We start from the raw sequence: 16,071 nt of genomic DNA, 5'->3' as shown, positions 1-16,071 counted from the left end.
TTTGTTTCTTCTAGAATACAAATAAATCTCCAGATGATGCTACAAGGATATCAGCTGGTTGGCACATGGACTACCCTGGAACAAGCTGCTTTGTCATTCCATGGACTCTTATCTCGCTGGGACCCCATGAAGCCCCTGTCCAGCAGGAAGAAGCCAGAGATGGTCTCCATCTCTTTCCCAATGACCTGTGTCCTTATAACCTGAGAGTTGGATGGCAGCTACTTAGACATGAGCAGAGTGTTACAGGGCTGAAGGCTTGTCTTACTGATAAGAAGAGCAGGGAATGTTGAGTCCTGTCCCCAGGCCACAAGTGTGAGGCTGCGTACCAAGGCCACAGAAGTGGAGCCCAGAACCAAGGTCATCTCCAAAGCTGACTGAGCCCCTTTGTAACATTGCCAAAGCCCCCTGGATCATCACCAGCGGGCTTCTTGACTTATATTAGGCAAAAATACCCACCCCAGTGTTCACTTTATAGTGCCCTAACCAATCATCTATACCAACCTTCCAGCAGGAATTTTTTGGTTTTGTTTTGAGGCATAAAAATTGGCTACTAACCCACAGAAACTGTTGACTCTCCCTAGTCTGTTAGGAGTTGTTGGCCCACTGTGCTCACAGTGCCCACTTTATCTTTGTCCTTAATAAACTCACTCCTGAGTGCAGTACTCTGTATCTAGAAATTCTTTTCTACTCCACACTTGTACTGCCTCAATAACACTCTTTTTTTTCCCTTCTTTTTTAAACAACACTGTCTTTTGTTCTACAGAACACTTAAGCGAAGAAAGACCCAAAGATGTCAACTGACCCAGATGTTTGACTCTCACCCTTTGGAGAAAAATAATTTGAATTGCCAATATGTAAACACAGAGAGATTTCCCTTAAAACATGAATTGAAGATTTCTCTTGAAAACTTAGAAGGCCTGGAAAACTTTTATTTCAACCTGGCACCAACTGGCAGGAGCTGAAAATTGTCTGTGTGCATGCTAAGTCATTTCAGTCATATCCAACTCTTTGAGACCCTATGCACTGTAGCCTGCCAGGCTCCACTGTCTGTGGGATTCTTCAGGCAATAATACTGGAGTGCATTGTCATACCCTCCTCCAGGGGATCTTCTGTGTTGCCTGCATTGTAGGTGGATTCTACCCACTGAGCCACCTGGGAAGCCTGAAAATTGCCTGCTTCATTTAAATGAAACCTTCTTCAATTCAACATAGTTTCCATCACTCTTTATTTTGCCACAGCTATCTGCTTCTCCACTGATTCTACCTATCTAGTATTTGTTGACACTCTAGACTTTATTTTTTGGGGCTCCAAAATCACTGCAGATGGTGATTGCAGCCATGAAATTAAAAGACACTTACTCCTTGGAAGGACAGTTATGACCAACCTAGATAGCATATTAAAAAGCAGAGACATTACTTTGCAACAAAGGTCCATCTAGTCAAGGCTATGGTTTTTTCAGTGGTCATGTATGGATGTGAGAGTTGGACTGTTAAGAATTGATGCTTTTGAACTGTGGTGTTGGAGAAGACACTTGAGAGTCCCTTGGACTGCAAGGAGATTCAGCCAGTCCATTCTAAAGGAGATCAGTCCTGGGTGTTCTTTGGAAGGACTGATGCTAAAGCTGAAACTTCAATACTTTGGCTACCTCATGCGAAGAGTTGATCATTGGAAAAGACTCTGATGCTGGGAGAGATTGGGGGCAGGAGGAAAAGGGGACAACAGAGGATGAGATGGCTGGATGGCATCACTGACTCGATGGACATGAGTTTGGGTGAACTCCGGGAGTTGGTGATGGACAGGGAGGCCTGGCGTGCTGCGATTCATGGGGTCGCAAAGAGTCGGACACGACTGAGTGACTGAACTGAACTGAGCTTAAAATCTTTGCCATAGGGCCAGATTCCAAGACAGATATGGATTTCCGTGAAGTTGCAAGGCAAATTTAGTAGCAGAGATAGTTCTAAAATCCTGCTCTTCCTTCCATTTTTTTCCAACACATACCTCTCTTCACATGCATGAACCCACTGGAGCAAGAACACCAGACTCAGTTGCTAGTTTTATACACAGGTATTTACATGACCACAGGATCATGTCCTTAAAATACTCAAGGACAATCCATAAAACCCCTTAATAAGTGGCTAAAACCAAGACAACAGAAAGAGAAATAATGGGGAAATTAACTCTTTAATATGGGCTGAATTGTGCCCCCTCAAAATTTATGTGTTCAAGTCCTAACACTCAGTGCCTCAGCGTGTGACTATATATAAGACAGAATCTTAAAAGAGGTAATCCAGTTAAAATGAGGTCTTTAAAGAGGTAATTCAGTTAAAATGAAATTTAACCTCATATGACTTGTTCAGAGTGCCTTGATGAGTTCTTACAACAGAACTTTGATTTCACAAGCATTTGGACTGAAAAAGCTATTTGTTTTATGAGGCAACATTTTTAGTGCATTACAGAGGATCCCAGCATTACAGAGCCAGGTTTGGCTCCACTTGGTACCAGGTGCATGATCTCGGCCATCGTTTATGTCTCCAGACTTGGAGGGCATAGTAATAATACTGTGTACAGTGAGTAAAAATACTCACTATGCTTTCGTAAGGATTAGTGAGATAATCAATATAATCAATTTCTCAGTGCTGTGTCTGATACAGAATAAGGGCTTAATAAGTGTTGAGGTGTCTTCTAACTCCCAGAAAATACTGAAGCCAATCCCTACCAAGTTAGATATATAGAAAATATGTTGTTAATAAAAGGCATTCACCTTAAGTGATTTGAACAAACTTTCACATAATGGAGCTTTTTTCTCAATGTTTTAACTTCTAGGTCTTTTTTACTCCTGTTGGCACCCTCCTCCCACTGCCTACCACATTCAGATATCTGACATTAAATCAATCACCAGTACACCAGTCATGGTGCTGGGCATACCACGTATTCCCTCTGATCCCTTTCTCTCAGTTTCACCATCCTCACTTTGAAACAAAGGAAATGAAGTGTCAGAGAAGAGACTTGCCCCAGGTCTGTAAGTGGCATTGCTAGAATTGAAACTGGGGCTTTAGATTTCACGTTCAGGGCTCTATATATACTTCACTGCCCCATGGCAGACAAACACACACAGATACATACACGCAAAGAAGCGGTCCCTTACCTGGTACTGTCTAGGAAACGCTTGGTTATGTCTTGGATGGGGACGTTGCAAGTTCAGTTCTCTTCTGATTAGAAGTTCAGTTCTCTCTGTGTTTAGACAACAGAAATTGGTTCCTGACTACAGCTGGGGTGGAGAAGTTGGCAGGAATGAAATGGGGGGAGGAGATTCTCAAGTGTGACAGGGCAGAAAGCAATCATAAGCCCTCATGGAGAGAAAGCCAGTTAGAAAAACAAACTATATAATGTAATTTCCAATTATTGTGGGCCTGCCTTGTGGTTTGAATGAACAAATAAAGCCAAATGGAGCACTTTCACAAGTTCTCTGTGGATAACCTGCTCCCCTTTCCCAGTCTTATGTCCCCAGTGTTCTTATTTAAGTGAGAGCCAGGTGGCAGCATTACCTAGTAGTTAAACCTGTGCTTGGTTAGGGGCAGGAGGAGTAAGGCTCAAGATGGAAGGGATATATATATATCCCTTATATATATATATATAGATATAGATATAGATATCATATATATATATCATATATATATATGATATAATTGTGATTGATTTGCATTGATGTATGGCAGAAACCACGACAACATTGTAAAGCAATTATCCTCCAATAAAAGATAAATACATTTTAAGAAAGCCTGTGCTTGGAGGCGGAGAGATTGGCTTAAGGGTTGGGTCTGCCTCTTACCCTTTCTCTTACCTTTTTGGACATCCTTTTCCTACACTTCGGTTTCCTTATCTATGAAATGGGAGTGCTAACTGTGACCCCTCTCTCCTATGGTTTCTCTTTGTGGTTGTCATTATTAGTATTAGGTGAAATAATTCATGAAATGTACATAGCACAGTGCTTGGCATAATCAATGTTGGCTGCTCTTATGAACTTAGGACTCTGACAGAAATAGCTTAGTGTGCTAGCAAGATGTAAGGTCTTTGGAACCCCAAAGTCTTGAGCTTAAATCCTGGCACAGCCACTTATAAGATGGTCCATGGCAGCACTTTATCTCTAACCTCTCAAAGGTAGAGGAGTCAGGGGTTGTCAGTAAGATTTATCCCACGAAATCTTCAAAAGTTTTGCACAATGTAAAGTGTGTAGAGTGCCTGGTCCAGGGATGTAGACCGTGGGTTGATACTGATGTTGCACTAGATAAGCATGGATTGTCACAGGTAGTGTCTTGTTCTGTTAGTTTTCCTCTAGAGCCATTTTGCGGTGTCATTAGGGAACAAGGGATGTCTAATATCCTGGCCCAAATTTCCCAGCACTTTTTCCCTCCCAACCTCCATTGAACCAGGGGGGGAAAACCTCTGCTCAAAGCCACCGCCAAAGACTGCCAGAGACAGCTAGAACACCCTGATAGGCCTGAGGGGAAAGCCTGGCTTCTGTGAGGTGGGTCTTGCTCTTCCTGGCCGATGCATTGATGATGAATCCTTGCTCAGGATTAACTCTTATTTTATGGAGAGGAGGAAATAACTCTGGACATAGTAAGCTAAATATTATGAAATAAAAAATACCCTATTACTCAAGCAGAAGAGGCAGTCACTTTTGAGGATAGAATGGGGACAGGAGGATCAGTGCACAAGGCAATCTCTGGATCTCAGTACATCTCCCTTGTGAAACTATAACACTAGTGTTGTGGTCAAATAGACAGGTTCTGGGGCCAGGCAGTTTCAGTTTGCATCTAGCTTTTACCAGTTACCAGCTCTGGGACACTGAATGGGTTTATTAATCCCTTTGTACCTCAATTTTCTCATCCTAACAATGGGTGAGTGGCAGAAACAGTAGAATTCTCAAAAGATTCCATGTGCACATCTGTCCTTCTCAAGTTTCCTCTGTAGTTAGGGTGAGGTGATTGAATTCCACTTTAGGACAATGAACTCCAAGTGGAAGTGACAAAAGTCACTTCTGGTCTAGGGCATTTAAGAACTGGTTTGAGTTCTCTTCTCTGTAAGCGTCTCCTGACTCAGTAGTCCTGGGAACCATGTGGGGAGATAGTATTAACAGCATCAAAATATGGCAGAAATTCTATCAGCCTAGTTCTCTGTAAGGTTCTTTCTGCATTACAGGTTTCAGATATCACATTCTCTCATTGCTTTTGTGGGGCTTTTTCTGGGCTATCTGGACCTCCCAAATCAATTGTGGGCCAGGCTCTAGATCCAGTTCACAGCCTCAGGGTCTGCCACTTACCCTCTTACTTACTTGCCTATTTCTCTTCTCTCAGGACCCTCTTGCTTTCAGAGTACCTGGGCCCTGGAGGGACATGGACAGTAGAAGAGTACTCATGAGTGGGTAGAGAAGAATGACTGAAAAAAATCATGACTTCATCAAAAAGCTAGATGTTAGATTCAGAAAATAGTTTTGCTCTTCTGAGCAAGTGCCCTTTCTCTGCTCTCTTCTTCCCTCTCTCTCTTCTTCTGTAGGCAGACTGGTTCTTTTGGTGGACTGAAGATTTAGTTGCTGTTTAGTTGTGAAATCGTGTCTGAATCGGTGTCCCCATGGGGTTGCTAGGCTCCTCTGGCCATGGGATTGTCCTGGCAAGAATACTGCAGTGCGTTGACATTTTCTCTAGGGCATCTTTCTGACCCAGAGATCAAACTCATGTCTCCTGCATTGCAGGCTGATTTTTTACCACTGAGCCGCCTGGGAAGCCCAAAGATTTAGTTAAAGATAGTTAAAATTAAACACTAATGCTAATCAGTTCTTGCATTACTCTCTTCTAACTTTTGTTATCATATCCTACCTTTTCTGAGTCTTCTTTCTCAATATTGATCATAGGATTCTCTCCCTTTTCTTCTCTTAATATATTATTGTTCTCCAAGGACTCATCCACAGCTAATAGCTCTTCTCATTCCATTTATTCTCTCTCTGTCTCACTGTCTCTCAATAATTTCCTAAACACATTAAAAATGCTTACTTCCCTCTAGTTCAAATTTACATATCCAGCTGATTACTAAAATATGTCGTAACCCCCGTATTTCATAGATAGCATGGATAAATTAATATGACCACAACTGAATTCTGTGTCCCCACCTTCAAACCATTCCTCTCAGAAAACCTTACAATCACCTACCCCAGTTTACTTAATCAAAAGCTTAGACATCATCCTTCTGTGCTCCCTTACCCTTAACCTGATCTGCCTTATTTAGTCACTAAGTTACCAAGTTCTGTGAAGAAGGAACTTTTTTCCTAAGCATGTCTCAAATTCTCCTTTGATACACTTACCATTCAGCTACCAAGGTAATCATTTAGAAATAAATTGCTGACTGAGTTCATTACTGGCAAGATAAAGTCCAAACTTTTTATCATGTGATATAATGACCATCCCTTCTGATATTTTGCAACCTGAACCTGATGTTGAAATAATATTGAATTTAAGTGATGTGACCCTGTCCTTTTTCAGGTAAGTTCTTTCTTCTATCCACAGAACAGATAATTGCCACAATCTGGGGGCAACTTATGCCATCAACACATACACAAAAATACTCTGTGTATTCTCTAAGGCTAATGATTGTCCAGGAAAATTATGCACAAGCTGTACTGGGTAACAGGGACTTGACAGTCATTACTTCTTGGTTCTGAGGGTTACTGGGGCATCTAAGGACTTTGACTAGACAAAGACATGAAGGATGAGGTAGTGTATTTTTATCTCATCTTGAACAAAACAAGAGACAGTGATGTCCTTGTGCAGGCACATCTTGAAGATATTGCAAGTTCAGTTCCAGACTGCTGCAATAAAGTAAATATTGTGATAAAGTGAGTCACACAACTTTTTCTTGGTTTCCAAGTCCATATAAAAGTTACATTTATAATACACTGTAAGCTATTGTGTGCAGTATCAATATGTCTTTAAAAAGTACATAATTTATAAAAATGTGTGTGTGGGTATGTGTGTGCTCAGTTGTGTCCAACTGTTTGCAACCCCATGGACTGTTGCCCACTAGGCTCTTCTGCTCATGGAATTTTCCAGGCAAGAGTACTAGAGTGGATTACTATTTCCTCCTCCAGGGGATCATCCCAACTCAGGGATCAAACCCGCATCTTTTGTGTCTCCTGCATTGACAGGTGGATTCTTTACCACTATGCCACCAGGGAAGATCCAGTTTAAAAATACTTTATTGCTAAAACAGCTAACCATCATCTGACAATTCAGAGTTGCCCAATCCCCTCAATTTTAAAAACCATAATATCTGTGAAGCACAGTGAAGTGAAACAATAAAATGAGATATGCTTGTAGTTACAGTGAGCCAATCTGAAAGTACTGGCTTAATATTGCGATTTCTATATACAAGCCAAATGGAGAAGAAGATGATGTGGAAGGAAGAGAGGCAGATTCTGTACTTTGGGTAAGTCGTAGATTTTCCCTAAAAGTATGAGATCTCAACATCACTTATTCCAGAGCCTGGAGAAGCATGGGACATGCACTGAGTAAGGAGATATGATCAAAATCATTCTCACAATAGGATAAAGAACAGCGAAAGTGTCAGAATGATCAATCTACCGGATTTAAAATTTTTGAAAGCTAAATGATATTCCCTTTTGCTCTTTGATTAGCAAGAGCAAAAGGGAATATCATTTAGCTTTCAAAAATTTTAAATCCGGTAGATTGATCATTCTGACACTTGATTAGCAGGTTGTGTTTCTCTATTAGGGCAAACATAAAACTGGTGAATTTTGGGGCACTCTAGGAAAGGAGTAAGTCACAGTATATTCACATTCTGGTGAATGTTTTATTACTGAGTTGTAATTAAAATATAATATTATATTAGTTTCAGGTGTACAACAGTGAATTGATATTTTTATACATTATAAAATGATAAATGGAATAAGACCAGTTAACATCATCAACGTACCACACTGTTACAATATATTGACTCTGTTTCCTATATGTACATTACATCCTTGTGACTTATTTATTTTATACCTGGAAGTTTGTACCTATAATTCTCTTGACCTGTTTTATTCATCCCCCACCAATCCCCATCCCCTCTGGCAGCCATCATTTTCTTTGTATGTATGAGTCTGTTTCTGCTTTACTTTGTTTGTTCATTTGTTTTGTTTTCTAGTTTCCACATATAAGTGAGATCATGGGGAGTCTGTTTTTCTCTGATTTATTTCACTTAGCATAATACCCTCTAGATCCATCCATGTTGCCACAAATGGCATGCTTTTGTGCTTTTTATGGCAAGTAATATTCCATTGTGTATATATATGTATATATATATATACACACCACATCCACTTTATCTATTCATCTATCAGTGGATATTTAGGTTGCTTCCATATCTTGGCTATTGTAAATAATGCTGCAAAGAACATAGGGAGTACATATATCCAAGGAGCGGTGGCTGCGCAAGTGCAGGAGGGCTGAGAGGAGCTACTCCATGTTCAAGGTCAGGAGGGGCAGCTGCAAAGAGATACCCCTCGTCCAAGGTAACGAGCAGTGGCTACGCTTTGCTGGAGCAGCCGTGAAGAGATACTCCACGTCCAAGGTAAGAGAAACCCAAGTAAGACGGTAGGTGTTGTGAGAGGCATCAGAGGGCAGACATACAAACCATAATCACAGAAAATGAGTCAGTCTAATCACATGGACCACAGACTTGTCTAACTCAATGAAACTAAGCCATGCCATGTGGGGCCACCCAAGACGGGTGGGTCATGGTGGAGAGGTCTGACAGAATGTGGTTCCCTGGAGAAGGGAGTGGCAAACCACTTCAGTGTTCTTGACTTGAGAACCCCATGAACAGTATGAAAAGGCAAAATGATAGGATACTGAAAGAGGAACTCCCCAGGTCAGTAGGTGCCCAATATGCTACTTGAGATCAGTGGAGAAATACCTCCAAAAAGAATGAAGGGATGGATCCAAAGCAAAAACAATATGCAGTTGTGGATGTGATTGGTGACAGAAGCAAGGACTGATGCTGTAAAGAGCTATATTGCATAGGAACCTGGAATGTTAGGTCCACGAATCAAGGCAAATTGGAAGTGGTCAAACAGGAGACGGCAAGAGTGAACGTCGACATTCTAGGAATCAGCGAACTAAAATGCACTGGAATGGGTGAATTTAACTCAGATGACCGTTATATCTACTACTGTGGGCAGAAGAAATGGAGTAGCCATCATGGTCAACAAAAGAGTCCAAAATGCAGTACTTGGATGCAATCTCAAAAACGACAGAATGATCTCTGTTCGTTTCCAAGGCAAACCATTCAATGTCACAGTAGTCCAAGTCTATGCCCCAACCAGTAATGCTGAAGAAGATGAAGTTGAACGGTTCTATGAAGACCTACAAGACCTTTTAGAACTAACACCCAAAAAAGATGTCTTTTTCATTATAGGGGACTGGAATGCAAAAGTAGGAAGTCAAGAAACACCTGGGGTAACAGGCAAATTTGGCCTTGGAATACGGAATGAAGCAGGGCAAAGGCTAATTGAGTTTTGGCAAGAAAATGCACTGGTCATAGCAAATACCCTCTTCCAACAACACAAAAGAAGACTCTACACATGGACATCACCAGATGGTCAACACCGAAATCAGATTGATTATATTCTTTGCAGCCAAAGATGGAGAAGCTCTATACAGTCAGCAAAAACAAGAATGGGAGCTGACTGTGGCTCAGATCATGAGCTCCTTATTGCCAAGTCCAGACTTAAATTGAAGAAAGTAGGGAAACCACTAGACCATTCAGGTATGACTGAAATCAAATCCCTTATGATTATACAGTGGAAGTGAAAAATAGATTTAATGGACTAGATCTGATAGATAGAGTGCCTGATGAACTATGGACAGGGGTTCATGACATTGTACAGGAGACAGGGATCGAGACCATCCCCATGGAAAAGAAATGCAAAAAAGCAAAATGGCTGTCTGGGGAGGCCTTACAAATAGCTGTGAAAAGAAGAGAAGCAAAAAGCAAAGGAGAAAAGGAAAGATATAAGCATCTGAATGCAGAGTTCCAAAAAATAGCAAGGAGAGAAAAGAAAGCCTTCCTCAGCGATCAATGCAAAGAAATAGAGGAAAACAACAGAATGGGAAAGACTAGAGATCTCTTCAAGAAAATTAGAGATACCAAGGGGAGATTTCATGCAAAGATGGGCTCGATAAAGGACAGAAATGATATGGACCTAACAGAAGCAGAAGATATTAAGAAGAGGTGGCAAGAATACACAGAAGAACTGTACAAAAAAGATCTTCATGACCCAGATAATCACGATAGTGTGATCACTCAACTATAGCCAGACATCCTGGGATGTAAAGTCAAGTGGGCCTTAGAAAGCATCACTATGAACAAAGCTAGTGGAGGTGATGGAATTCCAGTGGAGTTTTTCAAATCCTGGAAGATGATGCTGTGAAAGTGCTGCACTCAATATGCCAGCAAATTTGGAAAACTCAGCAGTGGCCACAGGACTGGAAAAGGTCAGTTTTCATTCCAATCCCAAAGAAAGGCAATGCCAAAGAATGCTCAAACTACCGCACAATTGCACTCATCTCACACGCTAGTAAATAATGCTCAAAATTCTCCAAGCCAGGCTTCAGCAATACATGAACCATAAAATTCCAGATGTTCAAGCTGGTTTTAGAAAAGGCAGAGGAACCAGAGATCAAATTGCCAATATCCTCTGGATCATGGAAAAAGCAAGAGAGTTCCAGAAAAACATCGATTTCTGCTTTATTGACTATGCCAAAGCCTTTGACTGTGTGGATCACAATAAACTGTGGAAAATTCTGAAAGAGATGGGAATACCAGACCACCTGACCTGCCTATTGAGAAACCTATATGCAGGTCAGGAAGCAACAGTTAGAACTGGACATGGTACAACAGACTGGTTCCAAGTAGGAAAAGGAGTACATTAAGGCTGTATATTGTCACCCTGCTTATTTAACTTCTATGCAGAGTACATCATGAGAAACCCTGGGCTGGAAGAAGCACAAACTGGAATCAAGATTGCTGGGGGAAATATCAATAACCTCAGATATGTGGATGACACCACCCTTATGGCAGAAAGTGAAGAGGAACTCAATAACCTCTTGATGAAAGTGAAAGAGGAGCGTGATAAAGTTGGCTTAAAGCTCAACATTCAAAAAACGAAGATCATGGCATCCGGTCCCATCACTTCATGGGAAATAGATGGGGAAACAGTGGAAACAGTGTTCCATTATTTATATATAATAACAGTTTCTTTTTTTTTTTTGGCTCCACTGCAGATGGTGATTGCAGCCATGAAATTAAAAGAGGCTTACTCCTTGGAAGGAAAGTTATGACCAACCTAGATAACATATTCAAAAGCAGAGACATTACTTTGCCAACAAAGGTCCATCTAGTCAAGGCTATGGTTTTTCCAGTGATCATGTATGGATGTGAGAGTTGGACTGTGAAGAAAGCTGAGCACCGAAGAATTGATGCTTTTGAACTGTGGTGTTGGAGAAGACTCTTGAGAGTCCCTTGGACTGCAAGGAGATGGAACCAGTCTATTCTAAAGGAGATCAGTCCTGGGTGTTCTTTGGAAGGACTGATGCTAAAGCTCAAATTCCAATACTTTGGCCACCTCATGTGAAGAGTTGCCTCATTGGAAAAGACTGATGCTGGGAGGGATTGGGGGCTGGAGGAGAAAGGGACGATAGAGGATGAGATGGCTGGATGGCATCACCGACTCGATGGACATGAGTTTGAGTGAACTCCAGGAGTTGGTGATGACAGGGAAGCCTGGCGTGCTGCACTTCATGGGGTTGCAAAGAGTCAGACATGACTGAGCGACTGAATTGAACTAAACGGATATCTTTTTAAAAATTAATTAATGCACTTCAATTGGAAGATAATTATTTAACAATATTGTGATGGTTTTTGCCATACATCAACATGAGTCAGTCACAGGTATACATGTGTCCTTTGCATCCTGAACCCCCTTTCCACCTCCCTCCAGACCCTATCCCTCTGGGTTGTCCCAGAGCATGGGCTTTGGGTGCCCTATTTCATGCATTGAATTTACACTGGTCATCTATTTTATATGTGGTAATGCACATGTTTCAATGCTATTCTCTCAAATCATCCCACACTTGTATTCTCCTGATGAGTCCAAAAGTCTGTTCTTTACATCTGTGTCTCCTTTGCTGCCCTGTATGTAGTATCATCAGTACCATCTTTCTAAATTCCATATATATGGAGTTAATATACAGTATTTGTCTTTCTCTTTCTGACTTACTTCAGTCTATAAAAGAGGCTCCAGGTTCATCCACCTTATTAGAACTGACTCAAATATGTTCCTTTTTATAGCTGAGTAATATTCCATTGTGTCAACATCCTTGTCTATTCATCTGCTGGTGGACATCTAGGTTGCTTCCATGTCCTAGCTATTGTAAATAGCTGCAATGAACATTGGGGTACATGTGTCTTTCAATTCTGGTTTCTTCTGGGTGTATGCCCAACACTGGAGTTGCTGGGTCATATGGCAGTTCTATTCCCAGTTTCTTAAGGAATCACCACACTGTTCTCCATGCTGCTGCTGCTGCTAAGTCGCTTCAGTCGTGTCCGACTCTGTGCGACCCCATAGACGGCAGCCCACCAGGCTCCCCCATCCCTGGGATTCTCCAGGCAAGAACAATGGAGTGGGTTGCCATTTCCTTCTTCAATGCATGAAAGTGAAAAGTGAAAGTGAAGTCGCTCAGTCGTGTCTGACTCCTAGCGACCCCATGGACTGCAGCCCACCAGGCTCCTCCATCCATGGGATTTGCCGGGCAAGAGTACTTCTCGGTAGTGGCTGTACAAGTTTGCATTCCAACCAACAGTGTAAAACAGGGTTCCCTTTTCTCCATAACCTCTCCAGCATTTATTGTTTGTAGGCTTTTTGATGCTGGCCATTCTGGCTGGTGTGAGATGATACCTCATCATGGTTTTGATTTGCATTTCCCTAGTAATGAGTGGTGTTAAGAATGTTTTTGAGTTTATTAGCCATCTGTATATCTTCTTTGGAGAAACGTCTGTTTAGGTCTTTTACCCACTTTTTGATTGGGTTTGTTTTCTGATATTGAGTTGTATGAGCTGTTTGTATATTTTGGAGATTAAGTCTTTGTCCGTTGTTTCATTTGGTATTATTTTTTTTTCCATTCTGAGAGCTGTGTTTTCACCTTGCTTCTAGTTTCCTTCATTGTGCAAAAGCTTTTATGTTTAATTAGGCCCCATATGTTTATTTTTGTTTTTATTTCCAATCCTCTGGGAGTTGGGTCATAGAGGATCTTGCTGTGATTTATGTCAACGATTGTTCTGCCTGTGTTTTCCTCTAAGAGTTTTATAGTTTCTGGTCTTACGTGTAGGTCTTTAATCCATTTTGAGTTTATTTTTGTGTATGGTGTTAGAAAATGTTCTGATTTCATTCTTTTACATCTAGTTGACCAGTTTTCCCAGCACCACTTGTTGAAGACACTATCTTTTCTCCATTGTATATTTTTACTTCCTTTATCAAAGATAAGGTGTCCATAGGTGCATGGATTTATCTGTGAACATTCTGTTTTGTTCCACTGATCTATATTTCTGTCTTTGTAGCAGCACTATACTCTTGATGATTGTGGCTTTGTAGTATAGTCGGAAATCAGGAAGGTTGATTCCTCCAGTTCCATTCTTCTTTCTCAAGATTGCTTTGGCTATTTGGGGTCTTTTATGTTTCCATACAAATTGTGAAATTATTTGTTCTAATTGTGTGAAAAATACCGTTTGTTGTTTGGAAGGGATTGCATTGACTCTATAGATTGCTTTGGCTAGTATACTCATTTTCACTATATTGATTCTTCCAATCCAAGAACATAATATTTGTGTTCTCCATCGTTTCTCTATCTATTTGTGTCATATTTGATTTCTTTCATCAGTGTTTTATAGTTTTCTGTATACAGTTCTTTAGTTTCTTTAGGCAAATTTATTCCTAAGTATTTTATTCTTTTCATTGCCATGGTGAATGGGATTGTTTCTTTAATCTTGCTTTCTGATTTTTTATTGTTGATGTATAAGAATGCAAGGAATTTCTGTGTATTAATTTTTATATCCTGCAACTTTACTATATTTATTGATTGATGAATATTCATTGATTAGTTCCAGCAATTTTCTGGTGGCATCTTTAGGGTTTTCTATATAAAGGATCATGCCATCTGCAGTGAGAGTGTTACTTCTTCTTTTCCAATCTGGATTCCTTTTATTTCTTTTTTTTCTCTGATTGCTGTGGCTAGGACTTCCAAAACTATGTTGAATAGTAGTGATAGGAGTGGGCATCCTTGTCTTGTTTTTGATTTTAGAGGAAATGTTTTCAATTTTTCACCATTGAGGATAATGTTTGTGTGGGTTTGTTGTAAATGATTTTTATTATGTTGAGGCATGTTACTTCTATGCCCACTTTCTGGAATTATTGTCATAAATGGGTGTTGAAATTTGTCAATGGCTTTCTCTGCATCTATTGAAATAATCATATGGTTTTTATCTTTCAATTTGTTACTATGGTGTATCACATGGACTGATTTGCAAATATTGAGGAATCCTTGCATCCCTGGAATAAAGCTCACTTGATCATGCTGTATAATCTTTTTAATATGTTGTTGGATTATGTTTGCTAGAATTTTGTTGAGGATTTTTGTATCCGTCTTCTTGAATCAGTGTTGTTTTCTTCAGATAAATACCCAGAAGTGGAATTGTTAGGTTGCATGGTCATTCTCCTGGCAATCTTGATTCTAGCTTGTGATTCACCAAGCCCAGCATTTTGCATGATGTACTATGCATATAAGTTAAATAAGTAGGGTGACAATATACAGCCTTGATGTACTCCTTTCCCAATTTTGAACAAGTCATTTGTTCTACAGCCAGTTCTAACTGTTGCTTCTTGACCTGCATACAGGTTTCTCAAAAAACAGGTAAGATGGTCTGGTATTCCTATCTCTTTAAGAATTTTCTACAGTTTGTTGTGATTCACACAAAGGCCTTAGCATAGTCAATGAAGTAGATGTTTTTCTGGAATTCCCCTGATTTTTCTATGACCCAACGAATGTTGGATGCCAGGCTGGATGAATCACAAGGTAGAATCAAGATTGCCAGGAGAAATATCAATAACCTCAGATATGTAGATGATACCACCTTTATGGCAGAAAGTGAACAGGAACTAAAGAGCTTCTTCATGGGGGTGAAAGAGAAGAGTTAAAAAGCTGGCTTAAAATTCAACATTCAAAAAATGAAGGTCGTGGCCTCTTGTCTCATCACTTCCTGGCAAACAGACGGGAAAACAAACAATGGAAACAGTGATAAACTTTATTTTCTTGGGCTCCAAAATCACTGTGAATGCTGGATGCTGCCATGAAATTAAAGGTCCTTGCTCCTTGGGGAAAAAGCTATGACCAACCTAGATAGCATCTTAAAAAGCAGAGACATTGCTTTGTTGGCAAAGGTCCATCTAGTCAAAGTTATGGTTTTTCCAGTAGTCATGTATGGATGTGAGAGTTGGACCATAAGATGTCTGAGCGCTAAAGAATTGATGCTTTCAAACTGTGGTGTTGGAGGAGACTTTAAGAGTCCCTTGGACTGCAAGGAGATCCTATCAGTCCATCCTAAAGGAAATCAGTCCTGAATATGCATTGGAACACTGATGCTGAAGCTGAAGCTCCAGTACTTTGGCCACCTGATTCATAGAGCTGACTCATAAGAAAAAACCCTGAAGCTGGAAAAGATTAAAGCAGGAGAAAAAGGGGATGACAGCAGATGAGGTGGTTGGATGGCATCACCAGCTCAATGGACATGAGTTTGAGCAAGCTCTGGGAGACAGTGAAGCACAGGGAAACCTAGCGGGCTTCAGTCCACGGGGTCCCAAAGAGTCAGACATAACTGAGAGACTGAACAATATCAACAGCAATGGTCTTTCTATTTTTGGCTCATTGGGGAACCACCATGTTGCTTTTCTGTAGTGGCTCTACC

General features: G+C 40.6%; 1 protein-coding gene across 4 annotated transcripts in view; it reads right to left on the bottom strand.

Annotated features, from left to right (window-relative positions):
- Positions 1-3,233, bottom strand: part of ACSM1 (acyl-CoA synthetase medium chain family member 1) — a 64,289-nt gene extending 61,056 nt beyond the window's left edge. For 3 of the 4 annotated variants that reach the window (XM_015460313.3, XM_005224692.5, XM_005224691.5), the window contains exon 1: positions 3,146-3,233. The gene's annotated coding sequence lies outside the window, so the exon portion shown is untranslated. 4 annotated transcript variants of the gene reach the window in all.
- Positions 3,234-16,071: the final 12,838 nt, after the last annotated feature.

Source organism: Bos taurus, chromosome 25 (genome assembly GCF_002263795.3).
Source record: "Bos taurus isolate L1 Dominette 01449 registration number 42190680 breed Hereford chromosome 25, ARS-UCD2.0, whole genome shotgun sequence".
Classification (NCBI taxonomy): domain Eukaryota; kingdom Metazoa; phylum Chordata; class Mammalia; order Artiodactyla; family Bovidae; genus Bos; species Bos taurus.
This window is presented reverse-complemented; position numbering and strand designations above follow the sequence as displayed.